The sequence below is a fragment of the Stegodyphus dumicola genome, chromosome 11, assembly GCF_044657685.1.
Source record: "Stegodyphus dumicola isolate Sdum_Otavi_A_Nest chromosome 11, ASM4465768v1".
Classification (NCBI taxonomy): Eukaryota; Metazoa; Arthropoda; class Arachnida; order Araneae; family Eresidae; genus Stegodyphus; species Stegodyphus dumicola.
The window spans coordinates 25,411,851-25,431,875 of NC_140778.1; the positions used below are offsets into that span (position 1 = coordinate 25,411,851).

Below are 20,025 nucleotides of genomic sequence, written 5' to 3' on the forward strand. Positions count from 1 at the left end.
TTCTAGGATGATCATTTTTAAAAATAACCAGTACTGTTGATAACATAAACACCGGTACGATCTATCTGCCTAAGGGAAAGGATGCCTTCGTGGAAGACTTTCTAAGGGAAATTGGCTCCTAGACACGTTACACAGGGTAAAACCACGAAAGCGCAACCAGTCCCTTCGCGTGATTCGAAACTCGGACCGAAATACTGGTGTTCAGCTACTTTACCGCTTCGTGCCTCATTTCAGAGCGGATTCGCTATATATGAAACAGAGTAATGTGCTGTTACCGTATTTAGCAGCCTGCCTTTTTCCTTGACCTACCATAAAAAAATAAAATAGCAAAATTATAACAGCGTCTCTAAAAAGATGCTTTGCTATATTCTCATTAAATCTTTATCATTCTGCGCTACTAAAAACGAAGTACGATTGTTTCAAATTCAAAATTTTATAACATTACTTTACAGAAAGCGATCTCATGTCTTCTAAAAATAAAACCCAACATCTGTTTCTACTCAAGCGCTTACTTTCTAGACAAAGTAATTTCAGTGTAACGTACGTTCAGTTTTATCTAACTTTGAACGGAAAAAAAAAAAAAAAAAAAAAAAAAAAAAAAAAAAAAAAACTATGTACATAACAGGCAACGATATTAACAGCACATAAATTTACTCAATTATATTGGATTACCAGAGGAGGAAAAAATAATTCGATGAGATAATTCTCTGAGAATTCATAAACGTTAAATTAAGAATAAATTTTATAAAGTGTTTACTAATGAATACATGTATTTGCATAGTAAGTTTCCTTTTTTAAAAAATTTTTCATCTTTATCACGTTTATCGGAGTGTCGTATTTAACTTCACAATTATGCTCCGAAATTTCATTGCTGTAGATTGGATTATTACCAATATATAATTCTACTAGTAACCAGAGCCAGTATTAGAGGTTTTTGCTGCTCACTACAATATCTGTGGCTCTTACTTCTGCCACGCGCCGCCAGTGGCTGAGTGTTTAAGAATATTGATTACTGGAAGTTCGACCTGGTTTCTGTTCGATCCCAGGCGAACCAGCTGGCTGCATGGTTTGTTTTCCTGTTGTGCAACATGAATACGACCCAGTTTCCTTCAGCAATTAGGCTCACCCGCGGCCGAGCGGTTAAATCGCTGAACACTGGTAGTTCCGACCTGTGTTCGAATCAAGACGAACGGGCTGGCTACATGGGCGTTTTCATAATCTTCCCCGTGTGTAACGTGTATGGGGAGCTTTGCTATAAACTAAACTAAGCCTTCAGAAACTTCCTCCACGAAAGCATCTGCTATCTGCCACCTCGTGGCTTTGCTATATTCAAAGAGCCTAACCCAATTCTAGCACTCAGTTCCTCTCTCAATTCTAGCGGGCGAGCGCTAAAGTCGCCTATTACTGGTAGTTCAACCTCGGCACATTATCTGAGTTCAGCTTTGAATGAAAACAACATAAAGTGTTATAATGAACGATTAGTTTAAAGATTTCACTTGATACTGAAATGCATAAAATCAAATTGCGTTTCTACATATCAGGTTTATAAAGTACAGCTGATAATTGTAGGAATATCAGGTTCATAAAGAACAGTTGATAAATACATGAGAAGTGGGAAGGAATTCATAAATTACAGAATTTAATGGTTGTAACGAAAATTTTAAGCACGAACGTTCTTCATAAAGTTATGAAAAAAAAGCAGTCAGTACCTTTAGTGCGGATAGTAATCACTACCAAAAATCTATGCTTTTCTGCCAATTTTTTGGTAGTTTTTCAAAACCTTCGGCTCGGAAACTTGGTGGCCCGAGTCCAAACACAGGTCAACCTCATTTCGGACGTCTTGTGCAGAAGTGAAGATAGGACCAGCAAGATGTAGCTGAAAGTCCGAACGTGCGATGTCGGGGTTATATGGTGGATGTGGTGAAAGATCCCTTTCGAGTCCGTACAGAGGCCAGCCGGTGAATGCAGACACGTATGGTATTATCTTGAGGGAACGTTACCTTTCTGCGCCGGAACTCAATTCGACTCTTTTCCTTGATAGCAGCGTCAACATGCACTAACATCTCGTTGTATCCTTTACTGTCAAGGGTTTTACCTTTTTCCATATACTATTTGTGATTAATACCACGGCAATCCCACCAAATACAAAAGAATGATCTTTTTGTTAGTCAAATTACGCTTTACGATGCTGCCGACGGACTCACGGGCGCAGATCAACTAAATTTTTGGCCTATGTTGTTGAAATAAATTTATTTTTCAACACAAGTGACTATCCAGATCACTAGATCCAAAGCATGATCTTTTCGTTAGTCAAATTACGCTTTGCGACGCTGCCGACAGGCTCACCGGGCGCAGACCAGCTCCCTTTTCGACCTATATTGTTTGTGTAAACTTGTCTAACTTTGAAAGAAAAAAAAAAAAAAAAAACTATGTATATAACACGCAAAGATATTACAGAACATAAATTTACTCAATTTTATTGGATTACCAAAGGAGGAAAAAATACTCAGATAAATCTCTTAGAATTCTTAAACGATAAATTAAGAATAAATTTTATAAAATGTTTACTAATAAATACAAGTATTTTAAATAATAAATTTTTCCATCTCTACATATACCACGTTTATCGGAGTGTCGCATTTGACTTTACAATTAAGCTCCGAAATTTCCTTGCTGTAGATTGGATGATTACCAATATACTTACAATCCTACTAGTAACCAGGGCCACTATTAGGGATTTTTGCTACTCAGTACATTATCTGTGGCTCCTACCACACGCCACCAGTGGCCGAGTGGTTAAAATTACTGAATACTGGAAGTTGGAACTGGTTTGGGTTCGATGCCAGACGAATCAGCTGGTTGCATTGTTTGTTTTCACCGTGTGTAACATGAATACAAGCCAGTTCCCTTCAGCAATTAGGCCCTCCCGCGGTAGAGGAATTAAATCGCTGAACACTGGTAGTTTCGACCTGTATTCGAATCAAGGCTAACGGGCCAGCTGCATGGACGTTTTCATAATTTTCTGTATGTGTAACGTGTATGGGTTGTCAATTTCTCTAAGAAAGTTCAACATGAAGGCATCCTACTGTGCTTTGCCATAATAACCTAATCTAAGCCTTCAGAAAACGACTCCACGAAGGCCTGCCATCTTAAGAAGGTAACCCTCGTGGCTTTGCTACATTCAAAGAGCCTAACGCAGTTCTAGCAAGCGAGCCGCCGAACACTGGTAGTTCATCCGGAGTTCAAGCCTCGATAACGAGTTGGATGCATGACCGATTTTGGTGTTTTCCAAATTCACCTGCTTTGGCGTAATCAAACTCTATAATTCTAAACAAACTGACGTTCGGTTCGGCTCCAACGGCTCTAGCACCACGTTCCAAATTATAACTACAGTTCAACAAATAAATGTCTGGCGTATATATTCGAATAACCTAAGTAAAAAAAAAGGGGGCTTTTTAATTTCTTCCACAACCAAGCATGCATGCACATAAAGTGAATAAAGAAAAACTTATGGAGTGCAATAGGGTTCTAATCCATAACATATTTAGTTAGTGATCGCCATCATTGGGAGCTATAAATATGCTATATTGACGGGAAGGAGAAAATTTTACTTCCTGAGTGAGCTAATTCAGAACTAGTCATTATTTCATCTGTCATCTTAAATTTAGGATGTCAAATTACGTGACTAACAAAAACCTAGTATTTATATGAAGCTTGATAAAAATCAAAGTTTTGAAGACGGTATATGTGATCATGTTCGGTTGATTACCATTATGATCAGCAAATAACAACAGCAATTTACTGATGTCTTTCTTATCTTTATATTCAGATGTAGTTTTCAGGGCAACTAGAGAAAATTTATTAATTACTTTTATTATTTTTGATACTTTATACGTACGAAGATACATACTTGTAGGAAGAGAGATATAAATATCATATTCGAACAAATAAAAATAAATCGTGACGTGAAGACCCTAGAGATACGGCTTCTGATTGCTTTTCAAATTTTTACCATATTAGTAACGATATAATCGAATAATCTTTCAAAGATTATTGTTTACCGATTTTAGGTAACAACTAGAAAACATTTTTTCGAACTTATCCTCAAACAAGTTTGCTATTGGTAATGAATACTGCTGTATCATGAATCAGGTACGGCGCTATGCATTTTGCTGACTTTGTACGCAATAAATTCTGTTGTCAAGTGCCCTTCCCACAAAATTCTAAAATTTTATTGCTTGATGCTTCGCTGAATTTTACAATTTTGCTGTACCTAAATTCTGCCGTACCGGCAGTGATCATGATTTCAAATTCCCCCTCCCCGAGATTTACTGTGTTATCTGAACAGCTCACAAGTTGCTAAAAATAGCTATAAAACTGGTTCCACAGCTTTTAGCAACGGCCTCCCGTTGTGCGTTTGGAAACTCAGCTTTTGAAAGAAAAGGAAGGGGAATAATTTCTCTCTGACTACAGTATAGATGAGGTCCGTGACTTTGTTTGAGCTACTGCAGAATGTTCTGAAGTACACTTTTTTCTGTTTCGGCAACATTCATCTTGAGAATTCAACACTTGTTCATTAGCCCTTAGTAATTGACAGAAATGCTTTTAGAAAGTAGTGGGTTCATTGATACCAACAAAATGGTTGGTATCAATAAACTGGGGATACGTTAGTTTCAGTTGTTGGGTTCAAATGAACCTTTCAAATACTAAAAAAGTCCTTTTGCATAATCGAAAGAATTTCATCTGAGAATAATTTTTCTACTTAAAAATGAGTTTTGCAGTACTTTTTAAATACTACTTGTATTTTTATTTTCGAAAATTTTTATAAATATTGTAATTAATTATTTCCAATTTTAATAACTCGCAGAAAAAACACAATTTTCAAGAAATTTTTTTATTATGGTTATTCAAACTTATACTAATATACAGCATCTTTTATATTCCTTATACATTTGACACTGCATGCTTCAACCTGCATGTAAGTTTCTCTTCCTTAGTAACTCCTGACCCAGAGACGTCTCAATGAAAGCCAAATCATGCACAAAATTTTCACCTGAAAAAAAAAAAAAGAAAGAAAATGATAAAATATTTTTAACACCATATTCTCGACCCCCCCAAAAAGAAATTGCAAGAAATACAAATTTCTAACAGAAAAATGCATTTTCAAACAGCTGAAATTGTTTCACAAATTAATAATGCAGATAGCAAATGTAACATATGGCACTATTGCCACTCAGTGCAATCTCTGCATATCCTAAATTCTGCTGGCTGATGTCTTCGTAAGTTCTGAACATTTTTTTGCCTCTAAATTTTGCTGCTCAGTGCCCTCTGCTAAATTATAAAATTTTGACTACCACTGGTTGCATAGGCCCTGATCAAAGCAAAGAGGCAAGATGCTACCTGCTATTGATAAACTGCCTTATGAATACCACAAATCTAAATAAATATCAGTTTTATTTCCAAAACAGAATTATCTCACAGCTAAAGCATTGCCTTTGCAGAAAATCTTCTAAATGGAAATAGAATTGCATCCACATTACATGTGCAGAATCCCAATAATTCATTATAAACAGTTCCAAACCATAGTTAGGCTTAGAACTCACAACAGTATTCTTCTTGGAAGTCTTCCTAAGGAAATGGTAGTATATTCAGGGAACATGTGGGCAAAATCATGACAGTATATCACAAGCCTAATTCTTGACCATACATACTAGAAAGATCACAGAAATTCCTCACAGGAAGCTAGATTCATATAACAAAATTTCATGCAACATATGGCATATGGGAAAAAGCAAGGACATTATAATCACTAGCATAGTTTATACCCAAATGAGCTGCAGATGGTGCACTATGTGCTCACAGCTGATTATCACTAATGCAGATATATATTTACTAATATTTAGAAGATGATGTCAGAGGAATGATGAAGTATAGCAAAATATACAAAACATTAGTCCTTAAATCCAACACATTTTCTGATTTTCATACCATCTAGAATAATAGATTTGACGTTAGGTACAGTATCAGAATTTTGGGTACATGAAATGTGAAATGGTTTTTTATTTTCAGTCACTGTTTCTAGTAATTTGTTCGAAAGTAACAAATAAGCTGGTTTCAGTCTGTCAATGAAATGTTAACTTGTCTGTCCTTAATTAAGACTCGGAAATATTTATCATATTTTTTCACCACAAAAAAATGGTCCCTCAATAAGCAAATTCAAGTGCCTTTTTCACACGATCAGTTCTCACAAACACATGAGAACATGATCTCAAGTCTTTATGCATAAATATTTTATGTTTGTTAGCAGTTGATAAACTGGTGCTGATCCATAAAAGACAGTAAATTTGTTACAAATGGTTCAGGTTTAGTTTTAGTGGTAGGTAGTCGAAAAACTCACATGGTAACCTTATTTGCATAAAATATACCATTTGAGCTACAGAGTGATTAGTATCAGGACATATTGCAACTCTGAATCCTAGAAGGATTTCTGTCCGTCTGATGTTGCTGTGAGCCTTTATTGCATTTTTTTAAGTTCTGAGAAACTGCTCAATTTTCCCACTGCAATGTGGGTGGTATGGAGTGGAACGTAAAACTTTAGCACCACATACTTTTGCAAGGCTCTTGAAAGGCTGCGACTCAAACTGTCTTCCTTGATCTGAGATTATGGAACTAGGCACAACAAATCTGCTAATCCAATGATTGTAAAATGCTTTGACAACCATTTCTCTTGTGATATCTGGTAAAGAAACTACTTCTCCCTAACAGGAAAAATGGTCAATAAATGTCAGATAATACGTCCTACCAGCAGATGGTGGTAATGGCCCAATCAGGTCAACTTGCACAATACTTAATCTAGCATGAGGTGCTTGGAACTCGGCTATTTTAGATTTTGTATGCCTGTTGACTTTGCTCCTTTGACAATTAACAGGACTTTAAGTCTATTCGTGAATTTCTTTCTTTATATTTGGAAAGATAAATTTTTCAGTCATCTCGTTGACAGTTGTCCTGATACCAGAGGAGCAAAATTATGAATTTGATGAAACATTTGTTGTCTAAATTGCTTTGAAATAAAAGGCCTGATACTGGTTGTTGAGCTGTCACATCTTAATGTTTTCCAAAATGCTAATGTAGATGATTTAAATTTCAGTGAAGCACTACCTGTCATTAAATGTTGCAATTCTTCATTATATTCTTGAGCATCTGCTACTGCTTCATAGCCAGTAACTGAGACTACTTCAACTGCAAATAAATTTTCTTTGGCATCAATATGCTGAATATCAGTTGAAAATTCCGATATATACTGAAGTTGGTGTTGTTGTCTGGGTTATGCCTTCCCATTCTTTTGCTTCTACGCATATGACAGTGGCTTGTGATCAGTAAGTATGATGAATTTGCGTCCTTCCGATACATGTTTAAAATGCTTGACAGAAAGATATATTCCTAAGAATTCTCTGTCATAGGTACTATAAACCTTCTGTGCATTATTTAATGTTTTAGAGTAGAACACAATAGGTTTTCAGTCTTGTTCTTGTTCTTCCAATTGCTGCAATACTGATCCTATAGGAAAGTCTGATGCATCTGCACACAAAGGGTAATCCATTGGGAAACACAAAAGGGCACCATTGACTAAATCAGATTTGCACTTCTCAAACTGGTGAATTCCTTCATCTGTGCAGGCCTACCAGCGGCAGAGCGGTAAAATCGCTGAACACTGGTAGTTCGGTCCGAGGTTCGAATCCCGCGAACGGACTGGCTGCATGGACGTTTTCGTGGTTTTCCCCATGTGTAACGTGTATATGAGCCAGTTTCCCTTAGAAAGTCCTCCACGAAGGCATCCCTTCTCTTAGGCAGATAGCCCTAGTGTGCTTTGCCATAATTAAATACACTAAACACCTTCATCTGTGCATGGAACTTTACAATGATCTTTTTTTTATCACCCTTTAACATTTCGTGTATGACTCCTTGAGTTTCTGCAGCATTTTTCAAAAAGCATCGATAAAATTTTATCATGTCCATAAATGAACAAAGCTCATGTATTGTCGGTAATTTACATTGCAGATTACTTCAACCTTTTCTGGCAGTGAACAGGAACCTTCTGTAGTTATGAGGTAACCCATAACTTATGTTTAATATGTAATACATAATGTAATATCCCACCACATTACCCATTTCCAATCCTCAGATGTCCAGTGTCTTTTCTCGACACCACTGAAAATGAAGTCTTGCATGTCGGCAGAACTGAGTGATTTTCTTACAGGCACCAAAACTATGCATTCCTATCCCTCTGCAATTCGCTGCGCATAGTTCTAGCTGAAATTTGTTGGGAAGAGCCTTGGTTGACGATTTGTGATAGTTGAATCCGTGTTCTGCCGTACAATTCATCGGAGATACCGTCGATCACTGTCTTTGAAAACTATGCTCGAACTGCAGTTACATTTTTTAGAGAAGGATTCGAAATCGATGCCCCCACTAAATGTGCACCAACAATAAGCCCCTTTTTCAAATGGTGAACGATCTGCCGCCTTTTTTTCCCCATTTTACTTCATTCATCATGAAAAGCACTCTTACACCTTACTTATACTGGCATTTTAACCAAGTATAATCCACATCATAGAAAAAATTTGGATATTTCATCCCTAGCATGCATTCAGATGAAAATCTGAAAGGTTTCTTATTGATTGGCCAGTGTGTGTATTATTATATTATGCAACATGAGGCAGCATTAACATGTGGAGCTGGGAAGGCTTCTAATGATCACCTTTCTCTCTTGTGAGAGCAGGATGCACTGAAATTTGATGTCCTCATTTTTTAGCATGGTTATGAGTTTTGTAGACAAGTGGATCATCCACGTTCAAGATATAAGCAATCATCTTTCCACGATACTCAATTTTGTATATCTTCTTCTCAAATATCATTGTATGGATGTCCTTCCAGCTGAATCAGGAGTCCTGAATTGTGATAGGATTAATGCAAGCCACTTGTTTGGTGTAGCAGAATCTATCTTGATTCTCCTGGGTTGTATCGTTGTCAGTGTACATGTCAGGCTGGGTAAGTAAGTAAGTAAGTTTTAGGCTTCCCTGCTCCGTGAACTAAATCACACTGCAGGCCTACTCCCCCTTTGGGCACGTCGTGGAGGTTCACCCTCCACTATTATCCTCCAAGGGAGCAGCGCACCACCTGGATAAGACACCAGGCAGCACCGGTCGTCTAATGCTCCTACCAGTCACTTGGGCGAGCCCGTCGCAGCGGGACATTACCCAGCGGACCTGGGGGAAACCCCCGGGCTACTAGTACCACGCTGCGCTAGGACGTGCCAGACTCCGAGGCCGGCCAATAAGTGACCTTTCCCAGAGCCTTCAGAACCACTAAGTTCATAAATTTTATACCCCCGTGGCCGAGACTGCCTAGGTACAGATCCTAGCCAGTAGCTTCGCAGAGTTCTCTACGTCAACCCCCGAGGGGGAATGTCAGGCTGGGTACTGGCATTTCTATTTCCATCAGCTTTTTTGCAGCATCAAAAACCTTCCCACATAGCACAAAAACATCCTTGGGATATCCCAAGGATGTTGCTCGCGGGATATGCGCACATCCTCAGGACATCCCGCAAACCTCCTAAACACCTCCTCCTGAGTGCTTAATGTCACATCCCGGGATATCCTCAGGACATCCTAACTAAGTCCCATCGACAGCGTGCGGGATGTTATTAGGATATGAACTCCTACTTACTACATCCTCAGGACATCCCACAAACCTCCTAAGCACATCCCATTATATCCTAAAAACATCCTATCTATGTCCCATCGACAGCATATGGGATGTTATTAGGATTTAAAGTCCTACTTACTACATCCTCAGAACATCCCGTAATATCCCAATTTCCTCCTAAACTCATCCTTCTGAGCGCTTAATGTCACATCCCAGTATACCCTTAGGACATCCTATCTACGTCCCACCGACAGCGTATGGGATGTTATCAGGATTTGAAACACTAGTTACAATATCCCTTTAACCTCTTAAATACATACTCTCAACTGCTTAGTGTCACATCCCAGTATATATACAGAGGAAAATTCCAGTGAAAGTATGTGAAGGTGCGATGATCTAAAACCTACTTTTTTTTACACAGATAGTCTCAAATCGTTCTCCTATGGTTACTATGGAAAAATCAGAAATGTTGAAAATATTTATACAACTTATTTTGTTTTTAAATCTGAATTTGTGAATATATTAAAACTGAGCAAAGAAATTAAAATGAATTATTAATACAAAATATTAAAACTGAAAATTTTGCTTTTAAGATATTAAAAATCTTTTGATCATTTTTAAACATCCAATAGCCCCCAAATTGAATTATTCATAATTAAATTATTTTACAAAATCAGTTTCTAATTTCAGTTAATTTGTATTAAAAATTGAATAATAAAATTACCCATTTAATAATCTTTACATAAATGAATCATCTTTCTTTAAAACATGTAAGGAATTTATAGTGTTTTGATGACACTGTTGGGAAATTGTTAAAAGGAATAAATTGTATTTTTAAAACTAAATCAATTCCTAGCCTCAGAATAAATAAATATGTTTTCATAACATGAGAATGCTGCAGGCTTTTTTATATATTTAATATTTAGTTGTAAAAATTTGACATTATGTTAACAATTCTTTATATCATTCAAAAGGTAACTCAAGAAGCTCTTCTAAAATTCTATCTTTCTGCTCACACAATTAAAAAAAAGCCCTCAGATTTTAGCATTCACTCAAAGTGGCTAAAAGTTTATGAATGCATAGATTATCAATACAGATGGGGCAGTGGAAATAGCAAAACATTTTATAAGATACTGACACCAGAAAGTTATATATCTTCTATATATTTGAAAAATGAAGAAATATATCATGTAATTATGTAGAAATATTAAAATGTTTTCAATTAGATATATCATGAATTAAATGCATTTTAAATCAATCGGATTAAAAATTAAAGGATTGTTAAGAACTGTGTGTAATGCTTTAAATAGCTTGGCTTGTTAGTCAATAATATATTAGATTTTAAAGGTAAATATGTTAAATTTTGCCAAATGGCAAGACTTGAATGAAAAGCGAAACAAGTTTACGACTGACGATATGAAGTCACATTTCAAAACTAATAGCCCTTTTAGGTTAAAAAAAAAAGTTCTGAAAATAATTTGCAATGGTTCATTGGTATTATTTTATGCAAAATTCAGTAAAATGAAATTTACCCGTTGAAATCAGCACCAAATTAAACTTTGTAAATTCTAGCGCATGTTAAAGGTTGTCTCATCCAGAATTTTATTACTAACCATTCATTTCAGAGCAAAATAAAACAGTAATTGCCATTTATATGACAATCAACATAAAAAATTTAAATCTGCATTTTATGAAACATAGAAAAACTTCAAAAGATCTACTGTTTACCATGCAATTAAGGCATTTTATTCTGCTATCAACTCTACCAATTATTAATCCATGAAGTATATTCAGTTTACTCTTTCTGCTCAATATATTCAATGTAAAATTTTCCATAAATTTATTAATTCATTTTATTTTGAGGTGAGCTTTTATTCAACTTTCAATGTCAACGAGAAATGTTTAGTTCATTTTTTATTCGGTCTCAAAAGAGAAATCCAAATACGTTGATTTATGTACGTGTATTTATGAATCAAAATACATGAGAAATCACAGTGAGAAAAGCACTGTGATTATATATAACAAATAATTTAAACTGTGATTATATATAACAAATGCAGTGAATTATAGTTAAAAAATAATGAAAATATTTATATTTCTGAACTATTTCATATATAACATTTTCAGTTTCGCATATGTGGCAATTTAAGAACTTTTTTACGTATACCAATTTTTTGAAATATCTGCAAATTTTTGTATCTTCAAGGAAAGCTTATTCTTTCACCTTTAGTATATAAGTAATGGTAATTTACCAGATAAAATTACTTAATGGGGAATACAGAAAAATATCTAACCACTTACCTTTGTGACTTCATCTGCAAAGAGACTAAAAAAGTAGTTCAGCTAAATCTGCTATAATAAATATTTATAATAATGCTAAATTATGCAATATCTATTAATATGACAAATTTTTGTAAAGCTATTTATTTGGATGAAAAATAAACACATTCAGAAATTTATGGCACTATATTATGATTAACAGAGGAAAAACACTTTTCAAAATTCAAAATAGTTTTTATTAATCCAATTCATCACATCTTATTTGAATTCATGAAAAACAATATTATATCCATGTATTCTTATGTATATAAGAACTCTTGATAAATTGGATCTCTGTCATTGCCTTTCACAGCACCTAAAATAAAAAAACACTCACAATTACTATATGTGAATATAATTCATAATTAAATTTAAACAAATTACTATTAGAATGCAAATTAAAGGAAGCATTTAAAATATTTTAACGTTTAGTACCTATAAACAGAGTAGCAATTATTTGATTTTTCGATTATAGTAAAATAAACATGGGGGATGCCTTTTAAAATTTTTTATGTCAGAAAATAAACTCAAACCACCAGCTGAACATATGAGCAGTTTTATCAATCAGCCACTGGTAGGTAACCTGGATACTGAATCAACATATAAAGTTGCCAAGATAAAGAGAGAAACAAAATTATGATAATCACATCTTACCTATTCATAAAACTATTTTAAATTTAATGTGTAGGCAAGTCCAAAAAGAGTGAGAATGAATTTATTTTGCAACATAAAGTAAAGTCTTGCAGGAGCAAAAAAAAAACTTGTCTCATGAGATTGGCAAGTAAAAAATAATTAACTGCATCTGCTAACATTTATCTGACAACACATAAGTAATTGTTAGCTACGTGCAGAAAATAAAATCTGATCAGGGGCGTAGCTAGAGGGGGGAAAGGGGGGCATCTGTCCCCGGGTGCAGAATCCAAGGGGCACCAAACTGATGTTAGAACATTTTAGAATTAAATGTTTTCCATCCTTGGCAAGCAGTAGGGGGTGCGAAATCTTCAGTTGTCCCTGAGCGCTGAAAACCCTAGCTATGACTCTGAATCTGATCATGTTAATGCAATTTTAAACTTTTGAATTTAACTGCAGAAATTTACCAAAGAAGTACTTGTAACAGTAGTAAATGAAGATGTAGCTAATCTTTACTGTATGGTACACCTTGGTTTCTGTCTGAAAAAAAAAATCGCAAAGTGGTATTGGTTGTTTGTGAAATGTGGAAGCCCATTGTGTCAAATAAGTTTTTCAGTAACCCTAATGTTGATAATGTTGGCGAAAGTAGCCTTTGGGGGAAAAAAAAAAAAAAAAAAAAAAAAAAAAAAAATTGTCAATAAAAAGGAGTTATTTCTGCAAATATTGCCAACATGCTGTGATAAATTTAGTTTTGGGCTACTTTTTTTAATAGTAAACCTTTTGTACGGTCCCAGGTTTTTGGTTCTTACCATTCTTTTCAATTGCTGTGTTTGGTTGCACGGAAGTGGTATGGTCTTGTATTTTGAACGTGCTATTTATTATTTTGGTGTGGGTACCATCGTTTGAGTATGTCTGAGGTGACTAAGAGACGAAAAATTTAATTGAATTGCTTACCTGGAGGATGGTGGTGGGAAGCCTAAACATATGCCTGTGAAAAAAAAGGTATGTTAAAAAAATGACGTTTCATTTATTTTTTGTCTCTGTGTGTTAATTTTTGTTAGAAGATTTGTTGTTTAATGTTTTTATGTTACGAAATATGTATTTTTGGTAACTTATTCCTCTCTGTTTGTGTATTTTTGGTTGTCTGTGTGTTAAGACAGTGGCAAATTTTTTCTGGTAACTATGATATTTTTAACTTTCTGATTTTCTTAAAGTGAAAATAGATCAATGTGTACATGGACAAAGTTAAGGCAGTGCACAATGCGCAGTTTGTGCAGTTCTCTGTTTTAATAGGTCGATGTGTACATGGACACAGAGTTTGTGTATGTCTAACTTCTTATTTTGGTTTTGTGTAGCGGCCACCTTGAAATTGGTGCCGATCCTCTCAGGTGACGATCTTGATATAAAAAAAAAGAAACGATTCGCCAAGGGTTACAGTAGAGTAAATTTTTACCAAAGATGTTCTACCATAATCACCATTTCAGTGGTTTAAACACTAGTGGAGCAGTATGCAGAGATGAAGATTTGAGTTTTGTTTACAGAGCATGATGGTTTAGGCACTCCAGCCATTACAGTGAACAAAATTATAATAAACATAGCTACAATAATTGATGTATAACACTGCATTAACTAATATATTTTTTATGCTAGTATATACAGAATCCTTAATCGAAGGGAAAATCAGAAGACTGTGCATGCATTTTCCTTTAACTGAAACATGGATTTGACCATACAAATCTCAGTCTTACGGGACATGCCACACTATGCAGATAGACAGTAAAAAGTGCTTGTGTTGTTTTTATTTGTTAGAGGTATGAAATAAATATACTTCTAGATTTTAATTTTTTCTTTTCTTGTTTTACATTTGGATTACCTATCAAAAAGTAAGGAATTTTGATATTATTACAATATCGGAGTTAAAATAACAATTATTGGACATGTTAAAGTAATGAAAATTTTAAATTAGGTTAAAAAGTAACCCTTAATCTGGCATATTTTTTAATTAAACTCTATCGACATTAAAAACAACAAAATGTCCCTCTTTATTAAGGACTTTAATTAACTAATTTTAAATACGGAGCTATGAATGAATTTTTTTCCTTGCATGTTATAATAACTGAAACAAAATTACTCTGATACAGTCAAAATTCCTAAATGCAAGTACATAAAATTTACTTTAGCAATTTAAAGAAATGAGACACACTGAACACATGAATAAATTTCTATCAAAGAATAATTTATTAAATTTGGCCCGTTCCATAGTAAACTTTAACTATTAGCTTACATTATTACACCATGTTATCAGTTTGAAAAGCAAGTAATATGCCAGATCTTGGATGTAAAAGAAATGCACAAAATAATATACAGATTATTGAAAAATGATGTATACCAATGTTTATAGATATGATTAAATATAACAGAAAATTTACTGTCACAACCACATTTTTAAGTGAAATGCATTATTTTAACATTTTACAATATTTAAGGTATGGCATTAAATGCAACATTATGTGCCTGGATATAAGTTAGTAAATTAAAAAAAAAAATAATAATAATCAAAGAATGAATGTCATAAAAAATTTCAAAAACAAGCAGAATTTAATTTAGAAGACCTTTAGACACTTATGATAAATAAATTTGAGAATTCTTAACCCAAAATTAAATTATAATTAACTAAAACCAGTTTGACTGACCTTCTACAAAATTCTTCAGCTGCAATTTTTTCTAGCTTGAAAACCAAATTCTTCTCCACATGGTAATAACATCTTAACCAGTTGAAATTCCTGCAGAAAGTTTGATCAGTAATAGAATTAATAGAATAGAAAAATTAACACAAAAGTATAGAACATCATTTAAACTTAAAATTATTACAAATTTTGGTGCTTTCTGACTATCTGCAAAGCTGTGAAAATTGGCAAAATGGTTAGTTTATGGTTCATATCTACTGCTCTGTTCACAAGTAGTAATTCATATAAGCACTTTATAAGAAACAAGAAATTTTAGGATGCACACACACAAAAATATATACATTGGGTCAATATTCACATATTTTTCATCCAATGGAATACTATTCAGAAATAAAGATAAAAATATAAAGCATGTAAATACATGTGTGTGGTATGCATATTCATAGTTTGCTATTATAGTGTGCATACTCTTGCTGTTGTAGCATAAGTTGAAGCTGTGAGGGCAGATGATAAGAAAGTATCAGAATTTTTCATGTATAAGAAAAGATTGCCCTGACAATAGTATCTCAATTATTTAGCACTGACATTTACATAGTGCATTAGAAATATATAGTAACATATGTATAATAAAAAGGTAATTGCATATTATTAATTCATTTTTTTAAATGCCAAACTTTAACAATTCTTTCACATGAACATCTAAAATCCATTCTTAACTAAAGAATAAATAATAAAACCATGTAAATTTCTTATCAAGCCCATCATTTCCGAAATGTCTACTTCTGAAAGTTCCCAGCATTTCTCAATATATTATTAAATTACTAAACTAAGCATCAATGATCGTCATGTTCGCTAATGTGGCAATATCTTTCACACTTCTTTGTAACCACAAGTAACAAGTAGGCTTCAATAAATCTTTAACTGTTACATGCTACTTTTGTCTAAAATTTGTACAAATAATAAAATGAAATGAGCTCTTTATAATATGCTCAAAGAAATAATTTTGTATGAAAATTTGTATGTTATATATTGGCCTGATTAATGATTCAGGAAATAATTCGGGTTTTCAAAGTGCTTCCAATAATTCAAATTTCAGCTTATGTCAAAATAAAATCTATAACACAAAGATAAGCAAATTTCCTTATGAACAAATGGCCCACCAGCGGCTGAGCGGTAAAGTCGCTGAACACTGGTAGTTCGGTCCGAGGTTCGAATCCCGCGAACAGGCTGGCTGCATGGGTGTTTTCATGGTTTTCCCCATGTGTAACGTGTATACAAGCCAGTTTCCCTTAGAAAGTCCTCCACGAAAGGCATCCCTCCTCTTAGGCAGATAGCCCTAGTGTGCTTTGCCATAATTAAATACACCAACACCTTATGAACAATGCATTTTAACATTATTCAATCACTGGCAATCACACAGTACTGATTGCTTCAATAAACATTACTGTAACTGTGTTATTTAAAAGACTGTAATGTTTTAATTATTTCCTTAATTAAAACATTACAGTCTTTTCCTCCTTCTAACACCAAAAGAAAACCCAGATAAGAAATATAAAAATATCAGTAAAAATAAATTATATTACTGAATGACACTTTACATTAATTACACTTATGCATATATTATTTTATTATAAATTATTTCAAAATCAAAGAAGAGAAGGGGAGAAACTTTAATATTGACATTTCTAAAATAATATAAACATTAATCATTTAGTACAGTTTGTTATTTCAGGCAAAAAGAATTCACTTTTCTGGATAGCATTTATATTTCCATCTCACTTTCAATGAAACATTAAGAGAAATGCATATAATTTAAACACCAGTTTATTTTATTTATCAGATAGATTATGTCAACTCGAAAAAACCTATCAGTAAAATTCGGTAGTAATAATTCTGAATGTTAGGCAACTTGCAAGATTCAACAAAAATTATCAATACTTTTATTATAATGACAATACTACAGTAACATGAACATAAAATTAAACTGCATATAACTATAAAATAAGCCAACATATAATAATGGTGCATTGGTTTCTAAAACAATGGGCTCGATGAAAAAATACATGTATTATGGTAGCTATTCATATTCTTCAGCTTTCCTAATATTCTCATGTTCACTTTACATAACTAAAGTATCTAAAATACAATAAAAATTCAAACAATATTTATGAGAAAATGTTAAAAGCAATCATAAGCATTTGATTGAATGACCATATTTTGTCTTCCTGCAAGTCGAATCTTAAAATGATATGCAGTTTGAAAAATGCTTAATCCTTTTATAAAATATTCAAAAAAGATTAAAAAAAGGTACTGTTCTGTTATCAGGACCGGGTTCAGAATTGTATTTATGTATACTTGTATATTTGTATGTTTGTGTGTCTACACATACACATCTATGCACATACTTACGAACACAGGTTCATACATTTCCGATTCTGGTCCCAATAACAGAACAGTACCCCCAAAAAAACTTGAATTACAAACTAGATTAAGATAATGTTTCAACCATACATATTTTGGACAAAACAATGCAAACTCTTATTTTTATACAATTGTTCAAACTATTTAACATAAATTTATTGCTGCAATAAAATAATAAGCAATCTGATCACACATATTATTTTGAAACTGAATGCATAAACTAGACTAAAAAAAATTCAGTCATAAACATTATTAGATATTTGAAAAGACAGCCAGCCATTGAGATACACGTAATTCACGACAGAATGGTAACAATTCATAAAGCTGTGAAACACTTAACTGTCAAAATGACATAAATAACATAAATTCGAAAAGCAAAAAAAGTAAACATACAAGTATTGCAACTGAACTTACCTTTCATGCAACAAAAATTATCCATACAAGTTAACCTCATGGCGCAGCCATTTTGGATTTCGTTTCAAATCAGACAGATGTTTACGGATTTGCGGAAGAATACGAGGAACTAGTAGTTTGCCGGATACAATGTGCAATGACGCGAAAGAATATAGTTCTGTAGAACTTCCTACATTATTCCGTAATAAACAGTACTATTTCTAATTTTTTCTTTATCTAATTAATTAATTAATAGGGAAATAGTTAAATAATGCCGAGTTCATTTTTAATGAAATGTAAAATTTTGCATGTATGGGACGACCACCTTCCATCCAATATTTCTGAGAATATAAACAAATTTTGGAATCTGAGAGTATCAGTAAATAAATATATAGAATATCGCCTCTCAAACGACCACTTCTGAAAGTGACCAATAGTTCTGAGATTATAAATAAATATTAATATTAAGCATTATTTCTATAAGACGACCATCTCTATATAAGACCAAAGTTTCCAGAATCTTGGATAGTCATCAGAGATGTATCTTTACTGCGAAATTATTGCACGACTGTAATTCAATATCAATATACTTTTATTATAATGACAATACTACAGTAACATGAACATAAAATTAAACTGCATATAACTATAAAATAAGCCAGCATATAATAATGGTGCATTGGTTTCTAAAACAATGGGTTCGAATATCAATAACAGATCGCGCGATTGAAAAACATTTTCTGTCCTGTAATTAGAGGAAAAAATTTTCCTTATGAGGTATTTCTCCCGCTTTTCTAGCGTGCCTTCGTGGTGTAATAGTTCTGCACGCTGGGCCGGTATTTTAGAGGTCCATGGTTCGATTCACGGCGAAGGCGGTTGCTAATTTTTCATCTCTACGGCTTCCCAAAAAATCCTAATGTCTCTACAGTGGCGCCCGAACTAAAAAGGTGTTGGATGAGGTATATCCACACCCAGGATTTAGTGATTGGATCCCCTTAAAAAAAAGTCGGCCTTTAAAAAGAGAAGTAATATAAGGTATTTCTCCCGCTTTCCTAGCGTGTCTTCGGCCCACCAGCGGCCGAGCGGTAAAGTCGCTGAACCCTGGTAGTGCAATCAGAGGTTCGAATCCCGCGAACGGGCTGGCTGCATGGGTGTTTTCGTGGTTTTCCCCACGTGTAACGTGTATACGAGCCAGTTTCCCTTAGAAAGTCCTCCACGAAGACATCCCTCCCCTTAGGCAGATAGCCCTAGCGTGCTTTGCCATAATTAAATACACCACCACCACACCTAGCGTGTCTTCGTGGTGTAGTGGTTCTGCACACTGGGCCGGTATTCCAGAGGTCCGTCCTTCGATTCCCGGCGAAGGCAGTTGCTAATTTTTCATGTTTCCTGCTTCCAAAAAAAATACCTAATGTCTCTATATCCAAATTTAAAAAAAAAAAAAATCGTTTCCGTAATTAAATATATCTATATCTAATTTTACCTTTATTTGTAGTAGGGTTTGTAATCTGTAAGTAATTATACATGTAATTTACACATTTTTTATAAAAAAAATATATGTTATTTAGAATTTTGCAAATATTCTAGAAAATGCTAATCCATTGAAAAAAAAATCTTTTCCATGACTAAATAAATTTTTAAAAACGTCAGAAAAAGTAGCAGTTAAAATTAATAACAAAATAACAAGAATAAATCATCAATCATATCAATATTTTTAATGTACAGCATTTAGAAACAACTTAATAAAATACATATGAAAAATAAAATAATGTCAAGTTTCAGATGTGCAATGTCAAAAAATTAAAACTGGTAAATTTGAGAACAAATATCCTCAAAATGTTTGACAACGAAAGTCCTCCGGACAATGCAG

At 33.8% G+C, this 20,025-nt stretch overlaps 1 long non-coding RNA gene across 1 annotated transcript; it reads right to left on the reverse strand.

Moving 5' to 3' along the window:
- Positions 1-12,204: 12,204 nt before the first annotated feature.
- On the reverse strand, positions 12,205-18,447 carry LOC146993850 (uncharacterized). The gene is made up of 3 exons (XR_015043920.1): positions 18,177-18,447; positions 15,348-15,437; positions 12,205-12,340 (listed from the first exon to the last, which is right to left on the reverse strand). It is a non-coding gene; the product is annotated as an uncharacterized LOC146993850 (long non-coding RNA).
- Positions 18,448-20,025: the final 1,578 nt, after the last annotated feature.